A 23,055-nucleotide genomic window follows, 5' to 3' on the forward strand; every position below is an offset into this window, starting at 1 on the left:
GAAGAGAGAATAGACTCCTAAGAAACTGCTTAGGACTTTGAGTTTTGGTGTTGTCTCCCTTCACTGCCCCCACTTGAAAAGAGATTCTTTAATGTGAAAATGTTTTGTTAGAGTCATAAGTTTCCTGCAGAGATATATTTGTTTCAACTAAACTTTCATTATGGCAAGCATCTCAGGTCCTCAGTGGAATTTATGGGCAAAGCTTGAACTCTAGAAAAGATCCCATATCATAATAAAACATTTAGGGTATTACATTTTCAAGCGAAAAATCTGGTCATTATTAAATCAGATCAAGGAGAAAAAACATTCATGCTCCAAATGACTATTCTAATAACTAGGGTAATTATGCCAGTTCTTTTATTCTTTTCTGTAAGGGTTATTGCCATAGATTCAATCCAGTTAATCTAGTCTGCAGTCAGAGGAGAGAGTTGTGGTTTTATGCAGAGTTAACTTCAGCCCATCCAAAATTTGACTGACCTTTGCAATTGTTTCTATCTTACCTTTAACTCTCCAGGGATGACAGGGCAACTAAACATCCTGTATTAAGGACTAAGAATCCATGAGATCAACTTAGACTATTCCATTTTAGGAAACGGTATCAACACATAGTAGACTGAGTGACTGATAGGCATTCACCTTCATGAGTGATTAGAAAGCTCACTCGAGAGGTGGGTGACCCAATGTCAAACCTCTGTAAATAAATCAGACGTTTTGATCTCTGTCTTACAGGCACTGGATAAATATCCTTAGAGCTGGCCTAATGCACTAGTCCTCCTTTTCCTGCTTTTGAGGGACTTTGGTGGCGGGGGGGGCGGAGGTAGAGGGTAGGACTATTGGTTTCATCTGAGGACAGGACATGAACATTTTTTGAAATCTCAGGAAAATAACTATTACAGTACAGGAAAACCATCTCTTGCTTGGCTATATATACAAAGAAATAGACACATCTTTGCTTTTTCTGGTCAGTAAGATAAAAAGGTATTAGAAGCACTGTTCTGGTGCAAAATGCTATATAGATTTTTTTAAAAAATGCAAAATATGATCTACAACTGGCAAATTGCAATTATCGTAAGTTTAAAGAAAAGGGTTGAAAGGTGCAAATTGGAAGGAAACTTGCTCCCAGGAATCAATAGGTCCGGAAGAGTCTATTATAATAACATCATGTCCCTGAGAGGGCATCAGGGATAAGTATGTTATTGTTAAATTAGGTGGCACCATCTTTGCAAGGAAAACAGAAATGTAATGTTTGCTAATTGAACTATAAAAATAATAATTACCTTTGATGTAGAGGAAGGTAAAGTCACTCAGCAATGGTTCTGATTGTATAAATCGAAGCTGTTATCATCAGAGCCCAAACTAGATTAGAAGTGAGCTCAAATTACATTTGGATGGTACCAAATGTACACAAGACTTCGAATGCTTTAAGTAAGTGAGAAACAGTTGCATGTTCTTAAGTGTAGCAGTGTCTCCTTTGCAGTAGTGTCCATATTTTTAATGGACAGCTTCATTCCAACTGTAAATTTTTCCTGCAGAAAATGCAGTTGACAAACCAATATTAACTCAGGGGACATTCTGCTTTCATGTAAACTATAATGGTTATGATTCCTTCCTGGCTCAGGGTTTGTTTAAGGGGTGTTGCTGTGATTTGAAATAGGGGTGGGAGATGGAAGTGGTGTTTATTTAGAATGCTGGGTCCTAATTTCACTTCTGATGTTATCAATCATTAACCCTCTACTGTTTATAAAGGTATAGAGCCAAAGATTGAGTGTTACTGAATAAGCCAGTTATGAAGGATATTTATGAGGGATCAAACAGAAGATTTTGCAAAGGATTATGATTTTTTTTTTTTCCAGTTCAGTGTTATGCAAAAAACTGTGTTACCTTGTGGTGAAATATTAATTTGAACAGTGAAGCCATTGATTCATTTTCTTCTCAAAAGTATAAAGAACTTCTATTTGAACTACATTCAAAACCAAGAGATTTTACACTGCATTAGTAAACACCAGATCTCTCTGATTTTATGAAGAACCATAGAGTGTGAGGATTCTTAGGCAAACAAGGACTATGCTCTTTGATTCTAGAAAGGAAAATTCATTAAAAAAAAAAAAGAGGATGAGGGAAGCATTGGAGTGGGAGGTTGGCAGAGGTATGGACAACATAAAAGGCACATTGAATCACCTTTCCCTATGACTAGAGGCAGAGTGGTGAGCAAATATATTGTCAGAAAGAAAAGTACTAGCAAGAATTCTGCATACCTGGCCATTTCTAGTCAGAACAGATCTTCAATATGGAAAATGAGGAAAACAGTCTAAAGACATAGTTGAGAAACAAATTTGAAATATATAGTACAGTTATGAGTAATGGTTCCACTCAAATCCTAGTAAAATGTGGTGTCTATCTGAAGGAGACATTCAAAGTTTGAGATATTTTCTGCTATGGGGAATAGAAACAATATTCTGAAACACAAAGTGTACAACAGCCTGAAGTCTTCCCAAACCGCGACACTAGACACATGGATAAAAAATTGTGGACAAATCTGAAGTTAGTGTGCAAAGTCTTCTAGCTGTTACTGATGGTGTATATTCTCTTTAAAGGCAATGCTTCTGGAACATCACAGAATCACAGAATCATTAAGGTTGGAAAAGATCTTCAAGATCATCAAGTCCAACCATTAACCCAACACCACCATGCCCCCTAAACCATGTCCTGAAGCACCACATCCACAAGTTTTTTTAATACTTCCAGAGATGGTGACTCCACCACCGCCCTGGGCAGCCTGTTCCAGTGCTTCACCACTATCTCCGAAAAGAAATCTTTCCTAATACCCAGCCTAAACCTTCCCTGGCACAACATGAGGCCATTTCCTCTCATCCTATCGCCAGTTACTTGGGAGAAGAGACCAACAACCACGTCACCACAACCCCCTTTCAGGCAGTTGTAGAGAGCGATAAGGTCTCCCCTCAGCCTCCTCTTCTCCACACTGAACAACCCCAGTTGCCTCAGATGCTCCTCATAAGACTTGTGCTCCAGACCCCTCACCAGCTTCATTGTCCTTCTCTGGACACGCTCCAGCAACTCAACATCCTTCTTGTAGTGAAGGGCCCAAAACTGAACACAAGTTCGAGGTGCGGCCTCACCAGTGCTGAGTGTGGGGGTACAATCACTTCCCTACTCCTGCTGGCCACACTATTTCTGATACAGGCCAGGACGCTGTTGGCCTTCTTGGCCACCTGGGCACACTGCTGGCTCATGCTCAGCCAGCTGTCAACCAGCACCCCCAGGTCTTTTTCTGCTGGGTAGCCTTCCAGGCACTCCTCCCCGATCCTGTAGTGTCGCATGGTGTTGTTGTGACCTAAGTGCAGGACCCAGTGCTTGGCTTTGTTAAACCTCATACAGTTGACCTCGGCCCATCAAACCAGCCTGTCCAGATCTCTCTGCAGAGCCCTCCTACCCTCCAGCAGATCAACACTCCCACCCAACTTGGTGTCATCTGCAAACTTACTCAGGGAGCACTCGATCCCCTCATCCAGGTCATCAATAAAGATATTAAACAAGACCGGCCCCAAAACTGAGCCCTGGGGAACACCGCTTGTGACTGGCCACCAGCTGGATTTAACATCATTCACCACGACTCTCTGGGCTTAGGCATCCAGTCCATCTTTTACCCAGCAAAGAGTAAACCTGTCTAAGCAACGAGCCACCAGTTTCTCCAGTAGAATGCTGTGGGAGATGCTGCCAAAGGCTTTACTAAAGTCCAGGTAGGCAACATCCACAGCCTTTCCCTCATCCACTAGGCAAGTCACCTGGTCATAGAAGGAGATCAGGTTGGTCAAGCAGGACCTGCCCTTCATGAACCCATGCTGGCTGGGCCTTATGCCTTGGTTGTATAAGAGATTATACAATATAAGAGATTTCAGGGATCTTAAAAGAAGGCTACAATGGAAAACTACCTATCTATCTAGAATCATGGAATCATAGAATCATTAAGGTTGGAAAAGAACTCTGAGGTCATCAAGTCCAACCATCAACCCAACACCACCATGCCGACTAAAGCATGTCCTGAAGTGCCACATGTTTTTTGAACACTTCCAGTGATGGTGACTCCACCACTTCCCTGGGCAGCCTGTTCCAATGCTTGACTGCTGTAATTTCCTCAGAAATCCTTTCTGCCTTATAAAGACAAAACCCATAGAAGTTTCTGGAAGTGAAAACCAGCATAAGTATGGTCCTCCTAAATTTACAGTACTTTGGTTGATCAAATTGTGTGTGTTCTTTTTTAAATGAGAGCTCTTAAACTTTGGATGACTTCTCTTTCAGAAATTAGAAAAAAAACTTCTTCTAGCCAGAAAGCCAGCTAGAAAAGACCAGAGTGCAAAATTATTTCCCCATAAAACAAAATACCCATTTAAAAACACTTTTATATTCCATATTTGGCTGAAAGTTTCATATTGGGGGGGGGGGGGATGTATATTTAAATGAGGGTTAGAGTGTGAGTGAGGTGTGCCAAAAAGATATGCCAAAACTGTATTGGCCTAAATATTTTTCTTATACCGTATAGAATATCAAATCCTACTTTAAATTATTGCTTAATTTATACATCCACAGTTAAACATATATGCCCACTGGAAAACCCATAATAAGAAAGACTGAAAGTTGATTATTTAAGAAAAAAAAAATTCCTGGAGATTAGAACACTCTTGTGGGAAATTGTATTCAAAACAGAATATATGTCCTACCTAGTGGCTACTCTAGACTTGTGCTTCTGACCAGAAATTATCCTGGGAATTACAATCTTTTTAGATAAGAGTTTAATTGAAACCTGTATATCCTTGTGTAAAGTTTTAATTTTGGCCAATTAGTTTATTCTGATTAAAACCCAATTAGTACAAAGAAATAATTCTAAATAATTGTAGTCAAGCAGGTGTTAAAGTAAGAAAAAAAAAATGTGAAAAGCAGGAACAAACGTCCTCAGAACAAAATCAGAATGTTGAGAACCAAATTAATCAAGACACCAAAGGACATGAGAAGAAATTATTTAATTGCCTGTACACCACTGCTTGGAGCCTGTTTAATAAACACAGGGAATTGGAATTGCTCATTTACGAACATAAATTTGACGTAGTTGGTATTACTGAAACCTAGTAGAAAGACCTGCATGATTAGAATTTTAAAATAAGTGGATATAACCTTTTAAAGAAGGATAACAGTGGACAAAGAAGAATGGAGAATGGCAACCTACCTTAAAAAAATCAAAACAAAATAAAATAGGAAATTTTAATTGACTAGTACTTATGAATCAATGTGTTTCTGCCCTGTAGTTGGGGAAAAGGTAAAAGTTGTTTTCAGATCACCGGATGTGATCACTGGATGGATCACTGAAATTCTTTGCATTCAAACAGTAATTACAGAGAAAGTAAAGGAGGAGATCCCTAAAATCACAGTATTTGCATTCAAGAGTTTCAAAAGAGCTGGGTGAAGAGTCTTCTGGAATGTAATGGATAACAGGGACTCTTGTGGCACAGAAAAATCCCCAAAGATCTGGAAAAATTCAAGGTACAGAAACATTTAGAAAGGAAAATGGGATGACCCTGATAAACGTCCTTTTGTCAGTTTAAAGTTAACCTAAGGCAAACAATAAAATGGCTAATATGAGATTTAATTAACATAGAATGAAGGGAAGGTAATATAACTAATATCAAATAAAATTGGTTTATAAAAATAGACCTCCAGTCATTTGATGTCTTTTTGTAAAGTACAAGTGAAGAGTGATGATGCCAATTCTGATTCTCTAATGCTTAAACTTCTAAAAATTCAACCTGATATCAGAAATGGTTTTGTCAAGAAATGAGAGCACTACAAAGTCAACATGTTGTCTTCAAAATAGGCTAGGTCTCAAATTGAAATGAAATCTCCATAAAACAGGCATGCTTTTGAGCAGAACATCATCCCTGGGTATGTTTTCTCAATGGGCAGCATTAAAAAATGAAAAGCAAAAGCTTTTAGAACTGGTCACTCGATAAGTGAACAACACACACAAATATATGCATCCATATGTATTTGAATGCACATATATATAAAAATATACATTATGAAATATAAAACTCTACTTCTAGAAATTAGTAACATAAGCTATTATTAGTGAGCAGGGAAATTTCACTTTGAGACTGGGTGATTCTGGAAAGGCCTTCATCATAGCAGTCAAAAAGATTAGTATGAACGCTGAACATAAAAAGAGGGCCAATTAGACCAAGCCAATTGCAATATTTCTTTAATTAACACTGGTACAGCTGTAATTGGAATACTGTGCTCATTTCTTACCTCTGCAAATCAATAAGGAGATCTGCAAATTGGAAAGAAAGCAGAGAAGAACCAGAGAAGGAAATTGAGTGAAATTCTGTTTTATTGCTAGACTCAAGGAGCAACATCTGGTTAGGTAAACAGAAAAAGGTTAAAGGTATGACTAGGCCTAAGACAGTCATCACCTTTGTTCTACACTTCTAGCAGTTATCAAAGTCTAAGACTGTTTGCTTTATCATAGAGGTGTCTCTAATGGTGATTCACTAGGCTCTATGACAGCTGAAATGACACCCTCCAGAGGAGTCTATTTCTGACTGCACTCACTACAAAGGGAGATCAGCCCAATTAGCTTTGGCTAAGCCAACGCTTAAAGTCAGCTGAGATGAATCCTGCTTTAAATATCCTTACAAGAATAAGTTTGCTAATAGAAGGCTCTTCAGCTTAGTTAGCAGATGTATGAAATCCAGACGCTGAATGCTGAGCAAACGTATTTTCCATCCACCTGGTACTTTAACTCTTGATAAGTCTCTGTATTTCTCCTCCAACTACTGGGGAAAACTGAGGTGATTACACCTGGAAGTATTTCATTTTGGTACTTGAAGTTAGATCAGATCACTTTAAGCTGTTTAGACTAGAAGTTGTGTGGGGTTTTTCCTTCCTTTTTGTTCTACAAAAGCAGTCTTACACAGTTTAACAAACTTACAGCGCATTGTTATGTGTGCTCGCTTCTTAAGAACTTCTAAGCGAAAACAGTGAGGTTTCCATTTGTTTCTCTTACCTAAAATAAATCACCTAATTTAAATGAATGTTGATTTAGTGAATTACTATAGCTTGTGTTTTGAAAAATAGTAAGTCCTACTACAATAGTTCCACTTGACTTCAGAGGTCATTTTGAGACTATTTCTCTGGGTATGTATATACCTGACCCAAAAATATGTCACAAAAACATCTGATATTGTGGCGATCAGATCTTTTATGTCCACATAGCTCAGTGCCAGTGATCTACCAGCTTTAGCTCTGGTCCAGACTAACCACATCAGTACAATTACCTTTTAATCTGTATAAGGCTTGTTAGATGAGATCTCACCCTAGGATAATCTGCCCTTGTCTTACTCTGTTATATCCTATGAATTGTAACATGCTAACCATTGTAGAATCTGTATGTGGGTAGAACAGGGATTTAAGGTCAATCTGGAAGCCTTCACAATTGCTTTAGACCAACCCACTACACCACCCTTCCATACCAAGGGATACTATGAACTGCTTGTACTGCTTTCAGCCAGGATAGAGCTGGTTTTCTTCACAGAAGCCAGTGTGAGACTGTGTTTTGGATTTGGGATGAGAAACTGTTGATAATGTGCTGATGTTTTGGGTTGACTGAACCACAACACTGCTGTAAGTGGAAGACCTCTCCCAGAAGCAAAGAGAAAATATGCTTTGCTTTTTAGGGAAATCCTTTTATTGTCTGTACAGAGAACCTGTAATCCTACTCCATGTTTAATATCAGAAAGTAAATGAGGTGAGCCTGGTCTCAGTGCCAGGCCAAAAGCTTCTAGAGGCGTTCCTCATCCCCCGGATCTTGCTCCTCACCAATAGGAAAGACTCTCAGACCTTTGATATTGACTTACTTTTGCCTTTCTTTGGCCCATGTAACTGACTTGGTAAGCTCTTAAGATTCAGTCCAAACAGTGGTATTACATTAGTTCCACCAGTCTTCTGTACTACTTTAGTACTATATTTCTTATACATGATGTGTGGTCAGAAGTATCCCTTGTGCAAATTGGTGCTCAAAGAACACATCCTGTGAACAAAAGATTGAGTGAGGGTGGGTTCTGTATGATTTTGTATCTCATAAATGGATTCTTGGGCATTAGATGAGGGGTAATGTCAAAATGAAGCTTTGTTTTTCATTTCAGGTATCATCTCTCTCTCCTTGTCTGTGTCTCTCTCACTCAGATTCATGGGTGTTTTATACGGAGGGAATTCACATTACGCCCTTCTTTCAGTAACTGATAAGAAAAAAAATGTTTTATACTCATTGCCTTTCCTCATTGTATTAGTAGGATCTGAATCACCTCTCAGACTTCTACATTTTCTGTCAGATTTGATTGAAATGGGCCAGAGGGTTCAGTGACATTGTGGAGACATGGACTAACTCAGTATCACACAGACAGAGTGACCATGTAAGCCGTAATGCCTTAGGAAGAAAGCAAGAAAAACATTTACCTGACACAGCATGAGGAAAATCATTGTGATAGAAGAAAAACAGTAATTAGTTATTCAGACTAAGGTTCACAGTGTTTTATGCTATTTTAAGTCTTTTCGTGTCCATTCTAAAATTGGTGTATGTCAGCAGGAACTTTCCACTGACTTAAAAGCAGTTTGAATAAGGATCCTAACAAAAGGCAGTGAAGGGCTTGGAAATTCAAAATGCAAACTATAATGATGTTGACTTACTGCATGTGCTGGATAGGTACCCTGGGTAAAAACACCATTTTCTTATTTTTCCTTCTACAGATTTTTCAGCCTGGACCTAACGACATGTTAAATCACCATACAATGGTTTCTGATAGTGACTCAAAAATGATGCAACAACATAATGCTGTAGAAGGATAATTAGCATGTGACTCTATTCAGTGATGAAGTGGCACTCCAATTCTCCAAGGTTGAAAGCCACTGCTATAGATATTCTTTTTCTAGCACAAGAGACGCTTTTCAATTTCACCTGCAGGAATGTTTTCTTGGAATTACTCAAGGCCTCACTTGCAAAAACATCTGTTTGCCCCATATGCTAAAAATATTGCTCCAGGGTCCTAGCACCTGAGAGTCATTGATTAGGAAAAACCCCAGCCCTGAATGGTTGATTTTCTGTTACAGCAGCAATGAAGAAGGGAAGCAAATGGAATTTTAGTGGGGGATGGCTGTACTGGGGAAGGCCACATAGATGGTGGAAAGATTGGAATTTTAGGGTTTCTTTTTTTTTATACAAATCAAGATGAAAATATTGAATGGGAAAGAATAAGTTTTGTCATCAGCTGCCAATGAGATGAAAACACCTTATTTGATCATAGTGTTTTAAAAAGTCTAATAACATATTAGAAAAATTATACATATTCTTGTAAAGCATTGATTTGAAAGTGTATGAATCTTAACTAGAAATATCCTTCTGAATAAGAAATAACTAGCCACCTCTCTTTGTGAGGCAGTTTTGCTCATTCAACAGAGAAGCACAGCTGCAAATGTAGTCCATTAGGGCACTTCCAGTTTAATAGCTCTGTCTTCCTTAATAAAGTTCAAATACCTGTCCTTGATGGGTGCTGTTCACAGACATTTTGCGTATGTGGACTGAACATATTCAGAAGACTGGAACATAAACTCCTATACGTTGCTATAGCAAATCTGTAGCAACTTTGTACTCCAGAGTAATTTCTCTCTATTGCATACCTGTGGCTGCTCAGACCTCCATACTGTAAGCAGGGATGTCACTTGTTTTAAAAGCTAGTGTCTTCTCCTCTGTTATTTACACTACACGTTAGATATTTTTCAGTTTAGCAGAATACTGCCAATATCGCATACAGGAGTAATAAAATAAAGTGAGCAGCTTATGGGTCAATCACTGTGAGTGGCTGGGGGGCATATTTATTTGTGTCTGACTATCTCCCTCGGTAAGCATTAGGAAAATTAGGTTGTTTTCTTGTAGTTCTTTCCTAAATAGATAAATGTATATGGTCACATTGCTTAGCATTTCTGTGTTTCTCTCTGCTGTCTGCCCAATGCTGTCCAATTCTTTCTGAAATTATTGGTGAGCTTGAACACCAACTGACAGAACCATGTTAAATATGAATAAATTTCTATGAAGTTCAAATATATTATGAAATGACACTTAAAAAAAAAGTTCAGTAAACAGAAGGTTTTTTCTGTTTATTTGCTTCAAGACAAGTAACATTATTACTGCAATAGTTATTTTTAAAGGACACCTTGTATTTTTACTCCAAATTTCTCTCAGTGTGTCAGGCTGTAATTTGTGCTAATCATCCTCTATTCCTGGTAAAATAACTGAGCAAAATTCCATTACTTTTCCAGCCAAAAAGGGTTTCTGCTTGCCAGCTTCTTTATACTAATGCTTTCAGCCTTGCAAATGGAATGGAAGCCACATAAATAAAGTGGAAATCTGAAGAGAGCTCTTCTGGAAATTAAAGGTGGTTTGAAGCAGTTCCATAAATGTGGGGACAAGTCTCCATTGGCAGAGCCCTTACCTGACACTTAAAAGACATAAACCATTGCAGGTACAGAAGCTGTGTAGTTGCATTAACACACTGCAACAGCCAAGATAATACGTAGTTTTCTAGGTACCAAGCTATTGCAGTAAGGAGCTTTTGGGTCAGATTTGGCTCAAAGCCAATCAGCTGGGATCATTACTAGCTATTGCACAAGACTTCCTCCAGCAAGCCATGGAACCATGATATTTATGGTTGGTTGTTTTCACGAGAATATGCAAGAAATGTAAGGAAAAGTGACAATGTCTGTGAAGGTAAAACATGTAAATCATGGTAGAGTGTTGCTTGGCTTTGAAAAGATACTTCAGTTCATATGAAGCCTCCATTTCCAGTGGTATCTTGCCCTGTTAATAGTTCTTTTCACAAAGTAGAACCTTCTAAACTTGTTTCCATGTCTGCCTGGCAGTTCAGTTCAACACAAATTGCAGCAATTGTTAAGGCCATTAAAATGTCTGATGATCATCACAGCTCTGAGTGCTGTATCTTAGTTTGAATCCTTCCATTTTCTTTAATCTCCCTTAAAGCATCTTGTTTTCTAGGAAATGCCATTGATTTAAAACCAAATAAAGCAAGTGGAAAAATTAAATGACACTTGCATAACAGCTGGATAAGGTTCTCATTTTAAATTTACCAGCAACCTTTTGCAAGTTTACATTAGAGAATGACAGTATATCTCTTTGAGCAGTTCCAGGAACAGTGCTGCAAACTTATTTGAATGGAAAACGTTAGGTATTGTCCAAGGCAGGACCAGACAGCCCTTGTTTCTAATCAAGTTTGCAAATTCCCATGTTCTGAAGAGCTTGAAAAAATCTTTAAACATACAATAAATTATTGCTATTTTCTCTTTTTCCCTACAAACACTATCCTTCCTGAGATCAAATATTCACTGCTGTAGAATCCTGAAAATCAAAATCTACATTGCCTCTCTGTGTCCTTTTATAAATCCCCACTTAAAACTTTACCTTTTCTGTGATGCCTGCAAATCACTGCCATCTAGTATTGCTTAAAGGTCAATAGACCTGTGGCAGTTTGAGGAGTTATTGTTTGTCAGCTGAGCAAAGTAATTGTTCGTATATTCTTAGCCTGCTCCAAATCAAAAGTGAGTTAACATAACTTTCTTTGATGAAGTGAAAATTAAATGACCTTACCTAGCAATTTGCTTGCACAAAGAATACAAATTTTAGGTACCTACCAAAAATAACTATGTTACATTACATTTGAAAACCCAAGTTGCTGGTATAAATCTACCTATACTGGATCCCTGAATCTGGTGTTATTTACAACCCCTTGGACAAGCAAAGAATTTAAATCAGGCAAATCCTTTTTCTTATTTTAATGTATTTCCCTCTCTCCGGGCCTCTTTTATTCTTTACTTACTTGTCTGATATTATTGAAATCTTAATTTAAGAATTTTAACAGAGCAAGAATAGTTTTGTGTTGGACACTTTGATAATTATGCTTCAAATCATTAGCAAGGTAAAGAAATTTGCTAGTAACGCACAATTAAGAGGGAATGCCAAAGCAGAGAAGTCACTATTTACCATCAACAAAGAAAGAAATGGTCTCAGAAACTGAAGCAATAGAAATAATACTGGATCAGAGGTTGCATGCTGAAGGATTAATAAAATAAATTGTTACAAAAAACCAGATATTTACTTATTTGGTAAAGTCCCAAAGAAGAGAAAGACCTGCTTGTCTTATTCAATTACAGCTTGACTTGAAAGCATCCATGTGGCTATGGAAAAAGTAAATCTAGTCCTAACAGATGTGAAATGAATTTTCTGTAGTAGTGATAAGGAAGACCTAATGTTGTTATACAAGTCATTTATGTGATGTCCCCCAGACTATTGAATTCCAGCCTTGCCACTTTTACTTGGAAAAAGACTTGGATACAGAAAGAGGATCACCAGAGCAATAGAAAGACTGTTTAAATAAGGAGAGATATATTTTTGACATCAGAAAGGAAACCTCTGGACGAAGCACAGAACATAGTGGGCATCACTAAATGCTCTATATCTCTATTTCTAGTTTCTGGAATTAAAAATTAACATGTTGTCGTGGTTTAGCCCCAGCTGGCAACTAAGCACCACGCAGCCGCTCGCTCACTCTCCCTCCCGCAGTGGGACGGGGGAGAGAATTAGGAAAAACCTTGTGGGTTGAGATAAACACGGTTTAACAGGACAGAAAGAAAGAAGGGAACAATAATGATAATACCAACGAAGGAATGTACAAGAACAAGTGAGGCCCAATACAGCGATTGCTCACCACCCCGTGATTGACAGCCCGTCCCCGAGCAGCGATTTTCGCCCCCCCCGGCCAACTCCAGTTTATGTACTGGGCATGACGTCGGATGGTAGGGAATATCTCTTTGGCCAGCCTGGGTCAGCTGTCCCGGCTGTGTCCCCTCCCAGCTCCCCGTGCACCCCCAGCCTGCTCGCTGGCAGGCCAGCACAAGAAGCTGGACTGTCCTTGACTGCTCAGCAACAACCCAAAACATCAGCACATTATCAACAGTTCCTCATCCCAAATCCAAAACACAGTCTCACACTAGCTTCTGTGAAGAAAACCAGCTCTATCCTGGCTGAAACCAGGACAGTATCCACCCCTTATTCCATACCATTTACGTCATGCCCAGGTCCTATACTTTTCAATACATTCCAATTATTCATTATTACTCTTCCTGTCTTTTAATATATACACACAGATATCACTTTCTTAGTCCATGGGCCATCACTTTAAAATGTCTATGGAGTTCAGTCAGTCCATGACTCTGGGCTTCATCCATCATAGCAGTCTCTCAGGGCAGGGGAGATGGTATGTGGTGTTGGATTGTCATCTGGCACGGTCCATGTCCATGATATGCAGGTCGAAGATGTCGATCTCGAGGGATTTGTTGGGCGCAAGCTGCTGAAGCCAGTTCTGGTTTCATCACTGCTGCACGTTGCTTGGTTTCAGTGAAGCTCATTCTTCATCAGTCTGGGTGATTCTTACTATAATACCATTGATATGGTAGATAGCAGCCATAGTAGTAATGTCATACTGAACAATTAACATAATACAATTCAAATCATTGACTGTTTTCACCCAAAATCAAGTCTCCTTGAGGTACACATCGGACTTCCCCATCCTTCCGCATTACCCACCAAGTGCACCCAGGTCCCTGGGCAAAGGCAATCCCACAAACGGGTTTGCCTTTTCCTAATGCAGGAGTAACCCAGACTGTCTTCCCCAGCATGTTTCTCACATGCACCACAGGGACTTTATCCCCTTCTACAGTACGTAGAAGTTTTGATTGGGCAGGGCCGGCTCTATTAGTAGATCCCCTAGTGTTGACTAACCAGGTGGCTTTGGCTAAATGTTTATCCCAATTTTTGAATGTCCCATCACCCATTGCTCTCAGTGTAGTCTTTAACAGTCCGTTGTATCGTTCAATTTTTCCGGAAGCTGGTGCATGATAGGGGATATGATACACCCACTCAATGCCGTGCTCTTTGGCCCAGGTGTCTATGAGGTTGTTTCGGAAATGAGTCCCATTGTCTGACTCAATTCTTTCGGGGGTGCCATGTCGCCATAAGACTTGCTTTTCAAGGCCCAGGATAGTGTTCCGGGCCGTGGCATGGGGCACAGGGTATGTTTCCAGCCATCCGGTGGTTGCTTCCACCATGGTAAGCACATAGCGCTTGCCTTGGCGAGTTTGTGGAAGTGTGATATAGTCAATCTGCCAGGCCTCCCCATATTTATATTTCAACCATCGTCCTTCATACCAGAGGGGCTTTAACCGCTTGGCTTGTTTGATCGCAGCACACGTTTCACATTCATGGATAACCTGTGCAATAGCATCCATGGTCAGGTCCACCCCTCGATCCCGAGCCCATCTATATGTTGCATCTCTTCCCTGATGGCCTGAGGTGTCATGGGCCCACCGAGCTATAAATAATTCACCCTTATGTTGCCAGTCCAGATCCACCTGAGCCACTTCAATCTTAGCAGCCTGATCCACCTGATGGTTGTTTTGATGTTCTTCGGTATCCCGACTCTTGGGTACGTGAGCATCTACGTGACGTACTTTTATGACGAGATTCTCTAGTCGGGCAGCAATATCTTGCCACAATTCAGCAGCCCAGATGGGCTTGCCTCTGCGTTGCCAGTTGCTCTGCTTCCATTGCTGCAGCCACCCCCATAGAGCATTTGCTACCATCCATGAGTCAGTATAGAGTACTGGCCATTTTTCTCGTTCGGCAATATCTAAAGCCAGCTGGATGGCTTTCACCTCCGCAAACTGACTTGATTCACCTTGTCCTTCAGCCACTTCTGCAACTCGTCGTATAGGGCTCCATACAGCAGCTTTCCACCTTCGATGTTTGCCTACAATACGACAGGACCCATCAGTGAACAGGGCATATTGCCTTTCGTTCTCTGGCCGTTCATTATATGGTGGAGCCTCTTCAGCACGCGCCACCTCCTCTTCCGGTGATATTCCAAAATCTTTGCCTTCTGGCCAGTCCATGATCACTTCCAAGATTCCCAGGCGATTAAGATTTCCTATTCGAGCCCGCTGTGTAATAAGCGCGACCCACTTACTCCACGTAGCATCAGTCGCATGATGTGTAGAGGGGACCCTCCCTTTGAACATCCAGCCCAGCACCGGCAGTCGGGGTGCCAGGAGGAGCTGTGCTTCAGTACCAACCACTTCTGAGGCAGCTCGAACTCCTTCGTATGCCGCCAATATCTCCTTTTCAGTTGGAGTATAGCGGGACTCAGATCCCCTATATCCTCGACTCCAAAACCCTAGAGGTCGACCTCGAGTCTCTCCTGGTGCCTTCTGCCAGAGACTCCAGGTAGGGCCATTCTCCCCGGCTGCCGTGTAGAGCACATTTTTAACATCTTGTCCTGCCCGGACTGGCCCGAGGGCTATGGCATGAACTATCTCCTGCTTAATTTGCTCGAAGGCATGTCGTTGCTCAGGGCCCCATTTAAAATCGTTCTTCTTCCGGGTCACTTGATAAAGAGGGCTTACAATCAGACTGTAATTTGGAATATGCATTCTCCAGAAACCCACAACACCCAAAAATGCTTGTGTTTCTTTTGTGCTAGTTGGTGGAGACATAGCTGTTATTTTGTTGATCACATCCGTTGGGATCTGTCGACGTCCATCTTGCCATTTTATTCCTAAAAACTGGATCTCTTGTGCAGGTCCCTTGACTTTACTTTGCTTTATAGCAAAACCAGCTTTCAGAAGGACTTGAATTATTTTCTTCCCTTTCTCGAAAACTTCTTCTGCTGTGTTGCCCCATACGATGATGTCATCAATGTATTGCAGATGCTCTGGAGCTTCACCCTGTTCCAGTGCAGTTTGTATCAGCCCATGGCAAATGCTAGGGCTGTGTTTCCACCCCTGGGGAAGTCGATTCCAGGTGTATTGGACACCTCTCCAAGTGAAAGCAAACTGTGGCCTGCACTCTGCCGCCAAAGGGATCGAGAAAAACGCGTTAGCAATATCAATGGTGGCGTACCACTTGGCTGCCTTTGACTCCAGTTCATATTGAAGTTCTAGCATGTCCGGCACAGCAGCGCTCAGTGGCGGCGTGACTTCATTCAGGCCACGATAGTCTACTGTCAGTCTCCACTCTCCATTAGACTTTCGCACTGGCCATATGGGGCTGTTAAAGGGTGAGCGAGTCTTGCTGATCACTCCTTGGCTCTCCAGCCGACGAATCAGCTCATGGATGGGGATCAGGGAGTCTCTGTTGGTGCGATATTGCCGCCGGTGCACTGTTGTGGTAGCGATCGGCACCTGTTGTTCTTTGACCCTGAGCAACCCCACCACAGAAGGCTCCTCTGAGAGACCAGGCAAGGTGGACAGCTGTTTAATTTCCTCCATCTCCAAGGCAGCTATACCAAAAGCCTTGAAATGGCTTGGTCCTTGAAATACCCTCTCCTGAGGTAGTCTATGCCCAGGATGCACGGAGCCTCCAGGCCAGTCACAATGGGGTGCTTCTGCCACTCATTCCCAGTTAGGTTCACTTCAGCCTCCAGTACAGTCAGCTGTTGGGATCCCCCTGTCACTCCAGAAATACAGATGGGATCTGCCCCTATATGGCTTGATGGCATCAGGGTACATTGTGCACCGGTGTTCACTAAAGCCTTATATTCCTGTGGGTCTGATGTGCCAGGCCATCTAATCCACACAGTCCAATAAACTCGGTTGTCCCTCTCCTCCGCCTGGCTGGAGGCAGGGCCCCTCTAATCCTGCTCATAGTACTCGTTACCCACTTCTTGTAAATAGGAATCAGAAGTCCCTTCAAGAGGATCAGAGGTGAGATCAGCTCTTCTATTCTTTCTGGGAAGCTGCCCACTGGAAACTGGAGCGACGATTTTCCTCGAGGAACCTGAACCTCCTTTTGTAATTGTTTTTCCTTGCAGCTCGCGTACTCGTGCTTCTAGGGTCGAGGTAGGTTTTCCATCCCACCTCCTCATGTCCTCTCCGTAGTCACGCAATTGAAACCACAGGGTGGCTCGTGGTGTGTATCCTCTATATCTTCTCTCTTGAACAGAAGAGCGCTTACTCCTAATGGCTGAGACACTGGTCCGTATGGGTGGAGGGTAGGGCATATCTTCTTTGAATTGCCGGAACTCTCGGGACAGTTTCTCTATAGCAGAGACGCAGGCCCGTAGGGAGGAAGAGAGACTTTCTTCGTATTGCCGGAGTTGGCCAGCCAATTCATCCACCGTTGGTCTCTCTCCGTCCTTCCAGGCCATTACTGCTAATGAGTTGGCATATGATGATGGTGCACTCCGTACAAACTTCCGCCACATAGGTTGCGTGCAATTGACTTCATCTGCATCTTTGGATGATTGTCCATTGTCCAAGTCACCATAAATCACTTCCAGCACCGCTAGCTCCCTCAGGTACTGGATACCTTTCTCCATGGTGGTCCACTTGCCTGGGTGACATAGAACATCTTCCTTGAAGGGATACCTTTCCTTCACACCCGACAGGAGTCGTCTCCAGAGGCTGAGGACTTGTGCACCTTTTCCAATTGCTTTGTCAATGCCCCCTTCCCTAGAAAGGGATCCCAGCTGCTTGGCTTCCCTACCCTCTAATTCCAGGCTACTGGCCCCATTATCCCAGCATCGGAGCAGCCAGGTGACAATGTGCTCACCTGGACGACGGCTGAAATCCTTTCGCATATCTCGCAATTCACTCAGGGATAGAGATTGGGTAGTTACCGTCTCTTTTATAAGTTCTTCCTCTTCCTCCTCTTCAAGTGATGACTCGCTCTCTTCCCTCTTCCGTGCTTGTGATGGCCCTGCTTCAGAGCACTCTGCCTCCTCACTCTCTTCCTCTGCCTCCTTCTTAGCAGAATCTTCCTCCTCCCTTACTAAACGAGCTGACTTCCGCTTCCCAGATTTCTTCTTTTGTACAGGGGCAACTGATACCGGGATGGGCTGGTTCTCTGGTTCAGCTGCAACAGTCTGAGTAGCTACAGTGCCCGCCGTGGGGGTTGGAGTAGTGGCAGTGCCCGCCGTGGGAGTTGGAGTAGTGACAGTGCCTGCCACAGGGGTTGGAGTAGCCACAGTGCCTGCCACATTGCCATCAGACCCAGAGAGCCCCTCTCCTCTTTGCATAGTGTTAAATAGGGTTTGGTAGGCATGGGCCAGGCCCCAGCACATGGCAATGATTTGTGTCTCCTTGGAGCTGCCAGGCTGACAGCATACTTCTTCCAGATATTCTGCTAGTTTATCAGGATTCTGCACTTGTTCGGGAGTGAAGCTCCAAAACACCGGAGGTGCCCACCGCCCCAGGCATTTGCCCATGCTGTTCCACACACCCTGCCATTCATAACTATCCAGCCTTGGGGCAGATCTCCGGGTGATATTCTTAAATTGCTTGCCAACCTTAGACAAAACCGAAACCATGTTCCCCAGAAGTAGCAATAGAGGTATTTTAACCAGCCAAGGGTGTTCAAAATACTGAAAAATTATTGTGATGAAGGAGGAAATGTTATGATAGAGGGTAGCAAAGGTACCACTCTGCATTTCCTCCATAAAAAACCTTTCAGAGGCGAAGTATAATTGCTAATCGTCTCCACAAGACTGTAGCCAAAATAGAGTAACGGCTTTAGTACAGAGCTCAGATGATACCACATTAAGCTCAAGGTCAGTGCTCTAAAAACAAAATTCACAGGCGAGACATTACTAATCATTGCAGAGTACAGCAGCCCGCAGAAACCAACACCGATCCTTAACATGTACAGCAAAGACGAGAGCATGATGCAAATCAAATAAACTGATATTGTGACCTGCAACCGTTATTATCTCAAGCCTCGTGCCCCACGTTGGGCGCCAAAAAGGACTGTCGTGGTTTAGTCCCAGCCGGCAACTAAGCACCACGCAGCCACTCGCTCACTCCCCCTCCCGCAGTGGGACGGGGGAGAGAATTAGGAAAAACCTCGTGGGTTGAGATAAACACGGTTTAACAGGACAGAAAGAAAGAAGGGAACAATAATGATAATACCAACGAAGGAATGTACAAGAACAAGTGAGGCCCAATACAGAGATTGCTCACCACCCCGTGATCGACAGCCCGTCCCCGAGCAGCGATTTTCGCCCCCCCCGGCCAACTCCAGTTTATGTACTGGGCATGACGTCGGATGGTAGGGAATATCTCTTTGGCCAGCCTGGGTCAGCTGTCCCGGCTGTGTCCCCTCCCAGCTCCCCGTGCACCCCCAGCCTGCTCGCTGGCAGGCCAGCACAAGAAGCTGGACTGTCCTTGACGGCTCAGCAACAACCCAAAACATCAGCACATTATCAACAGTTCCTCATCCCAAATCCCAAACACAGTCTCACACTAGCTTCTGTGAGGAAAACCAGCTCTATCCTGGCTGAAACCAGGACACATGTTAATTCCACCCTGGATATTCAGCACCCAGGTAGGTACTTCAGTTCACAGAAGATACTTAAATCTATGGGAGGATGCTTTGATGGAGTCTACCAGGCCAATGAACTCCGGCAGACTCTGCACAAACATACTGCTCCTTTAATCTGGATTCTGGCTTCCATACCAAAATACCATGCAGCACATCTGAATGTTGTGGAGTAGCTGTAATACTAACGTTTCAGAAAACTCAGCCTATTCACTAGGTTGATAAAGAGCTGCAAACACACACAAGAAATCTTTCCAAAGAAACCAATTAAATTAATTCAGTGCAAGACAATTTTGAGGCTTTGTGCACCTTCTTTGTATGCCCTATTGCAAACATAAACTAAAGGGAATGTGAGGGAGCTGGCAGAGGAGCTTGCCAAGCCACTCTCCATCATTTATCAGCAGTCCTGGTTAACAGGGGAGGTCCCAGAAGACTGGGGGCTTGCCAATGCGACACCCATCTACAAGAGAGGCCGGAAGGAGGGTCTGGGGAACTACAGGCCTGTCAGCCTGACCTCAGCACCTGGGAAGATTATGGAGAGGTTCATCTTAAGGGTGCTCACAGGGCATGAGCAGGACAACCAAGGAATCAGGCCCAGCCAGCACAGGTTCATGAAATGCAGGTTCTGCTTGACCAACTTGATCTGCTTCCATGACCAGGTGACCCCCCTAGTGGATGGCAGAATGGCTGTGGATGTGTGTACCTGGACTTTAGTAAAGCCTTTGACAGCGTCTCCCACAGCATTCTCCTGGAGAAGCTGGCGGCACGTGGCTTAGACAGGTGTACTCTTTCTTGGGTAGAGAACTGGGTGGTCAGTCAAGCCCAGAGAGTTGTGGTGAACGGAGTTTAAATCCAGTTGGTGGCTGGTCACAAGCGGTGTTCCCCAGGGCTCTGTTTTGGGGCCAGTCTTGTTTAATATCTTTATTGATGATCTGGATGAGGGGATCGAGTGCTCCCTGAGTAAGTTTGCAGATGACACCAAGCTGGGTGGGAGTGTTGATCTGCTGGAGGGCAGGAGGGCTCTGCAGAGGGATCTGGACAGGCTGGTTCAATGGGCTGAGGTCAACTGTATGAGGTTTAACAAAACCAATTGCATGCTCTGGAGCATGTCCAGAGAAGGGCAACAAAGCTGGTGAGGGGTCTGGAGCACAAGTCTTACGAGGAGCATCTGAGGGAACTGGGGTTGTTCAGTGTGGAGAAGAGGAGGCTGAGGGGAGACCTTATCGCTCTCTACAGCTACCTGAAAGGGAGTTGTGGTGAGGTGGGTGTTAGTCTCTTCGCCCAAATAACTAGCGATAGGGACAAGAGGAAATGGTCTCAAGTTGCACCAGGGGAGATTTAGACTGGATATTAGGAAAAATATCTTTACTGATAGAGTGGTCAAGCATTGGAACACGCTGCCCAGGGAGGTGGTGGAGTCACCATTACTGGAAGTACTCAAAAAACATGTAGACATGGCACTTCAAGATATGGTTTAGTGGACATGGTGGTGTTGGGGTTGATGGTTGGACTTGATGATCTTGAAGGTCTTTTCCAATCTTAATGATTCTGTGATTCTGTGATGAACTTGATCCTGTCATATAAATCCAGAAGCCAGAGTCTTAATCATAAACTGACTTTTGTATCTGTATCCAACTGAAAACTCAATGTAAGGGAAAACTCTGGAAGTACTCTCCTGAGGCGCAAGCTGCTTCTTTCCTGCAGCTATGACAGTGTTAATAGCCATGCAGCTAATCCTTTCTTTGACTACCACAGCACAGGCCCTGACTTCACACTCGCCTGCTTTTTCCTTTGTCTTTTTTAATTAATAATCATCAAAATGTGTCTGGATGTTTCTCCCCTCTCTTTGCTACTCTCCCAACACCCACACTCACTCACTCAGCAAGGGGGAGGAAAGAAAGAAAGGTTGGGTGGGGGTGGGGAGTGGGGGAGATGCCAGCTTGAAATTAACGGAGACAATTGCAGTTGACATAATGATACCACATAATCCTAGCAATTAAGTCACAGAGCAGCACAGCGAGTTCATTCTCAATGCTTGCGGCATTGCTTCCCTCTTCCCCTCTCTACCTTCCACTGCACGTAGGAAACAAGGGATTACAGAAGGTGCCGTTCTCTTTAAGAGGCCATTTCTTAAAGACTTTAGCCATCCTGGCTGTCACATATGGATGTGCACGCTAGACACAGCCATCCATCCATTCAGTCCATTGGATGACAGCAGATGACTTTGCACAGGAGTGGCACTTGGATTTACCCCGGGGGGGAGGGCTGAGGCTGAGGCTGCACACAGCTGTGCCATCTGTTCCAATAATACCACATTACTCTCTAAACTCAGTAATGAAGGCTCTTGAGTAATCGTTCATCAGAATGACTTCACAGCATTAAAAATGCATTTCAATACATAGCTTGTTTAAATATTTAACCCTCTTTGGCTTTGAAAGATTGATTCAGATCTGCAGTGTTTATATGTGTAAGAAACATTGATTTTCATATGTAGGCCTGCATTAATTCATGAAGACATGAGCATGCACAGAGAAAGAGTGAGCTGTGATAAATGGACTCTCAAACTTTGGAAAGTGATTGGGGACAATTGGTCTTCTGGCTTTGATTTCCTCAGTGTGAATTTTTCCTTTGGAAGACATTTAAGTTGGACTAAATAAGCCAAGCACACCATGGACTGGTATCCAATTAGCTTTAATGGGACTTGTATCATTCTCATTTACCTGCCATTCTATTTTTTGTTCATTCGCTGTCTGTCCTTTGTCCTGATTTTCGACCCATCTGATACTGTCAGTTCAAGCAGTTTTATTAATACTTTTTTTCCTTTCTTTTATTTTACGGTGCTTTCCTGGAAAAGAAAAAAAAAAAAAAAAAGGTGGGTTTTTTTGTGGCAATTTCCTTTCAGGTTTCTGTCATATTTAGCCAGCAGAAATACACACTGTTCTAAAACTGCCAGGCTTTATTATGGCATGGAGGACCTGACACACACAGGGATGTCAGCTCTGCTGTTACTGTGGAATGATATGATGCTGTGCACAATGTTAAGTCTTCCCCCACTTGTTGGTAAGTTGAGGATGTGAGATTTTTGGTGTTGCCCATGGCTAGCAGTAATTACGAATGGCACATTGCTCTAATCATCTCTTTGACTCTTTGGCAAAAGGTTTTGGAATGATAAAGCACTGATATTTGTGGGGAACACCATAAATTAGACACAGTGGGAAAAAAAGTTGCGACAAAGTTGAGATATTATTCCTTCAGATATGCTCTTATTAAATAGCCATTATGAGAGAAGGCAAAGGTGGTCAAAATTATGGAAGTACTTGTTATATAGATACTTAGACTAAACATGAGGTACCCAGAATAATTTTACATAGATATAATCATCAGTGTCAGTACTCCTTTATCATTTAAAAGTTTCTGGCATTCCACTAGTGGTACATTGCTCTGGTTTTCACTGGGGTAGAGGTAATTTTCTCCATAGTAGCTAGTATGGGGCTATGTATCGGAATTGTGCTGAAAACAGTGTTGATAATTCAGGAGAGTTTTCATTATTGCAG

This window comes from Phaethon aethereus (genome assembly GCF_964289735.1).
Source record: "Phaethon aethereus genome assembly, chromosome: Z".
Classification (NCBI taxonomy): Eukaryota; Metazoa; Chordata; class Aves; order Phaethontiformes; family Phaethontidae; genus Phaethon; species Phaethon aethereus.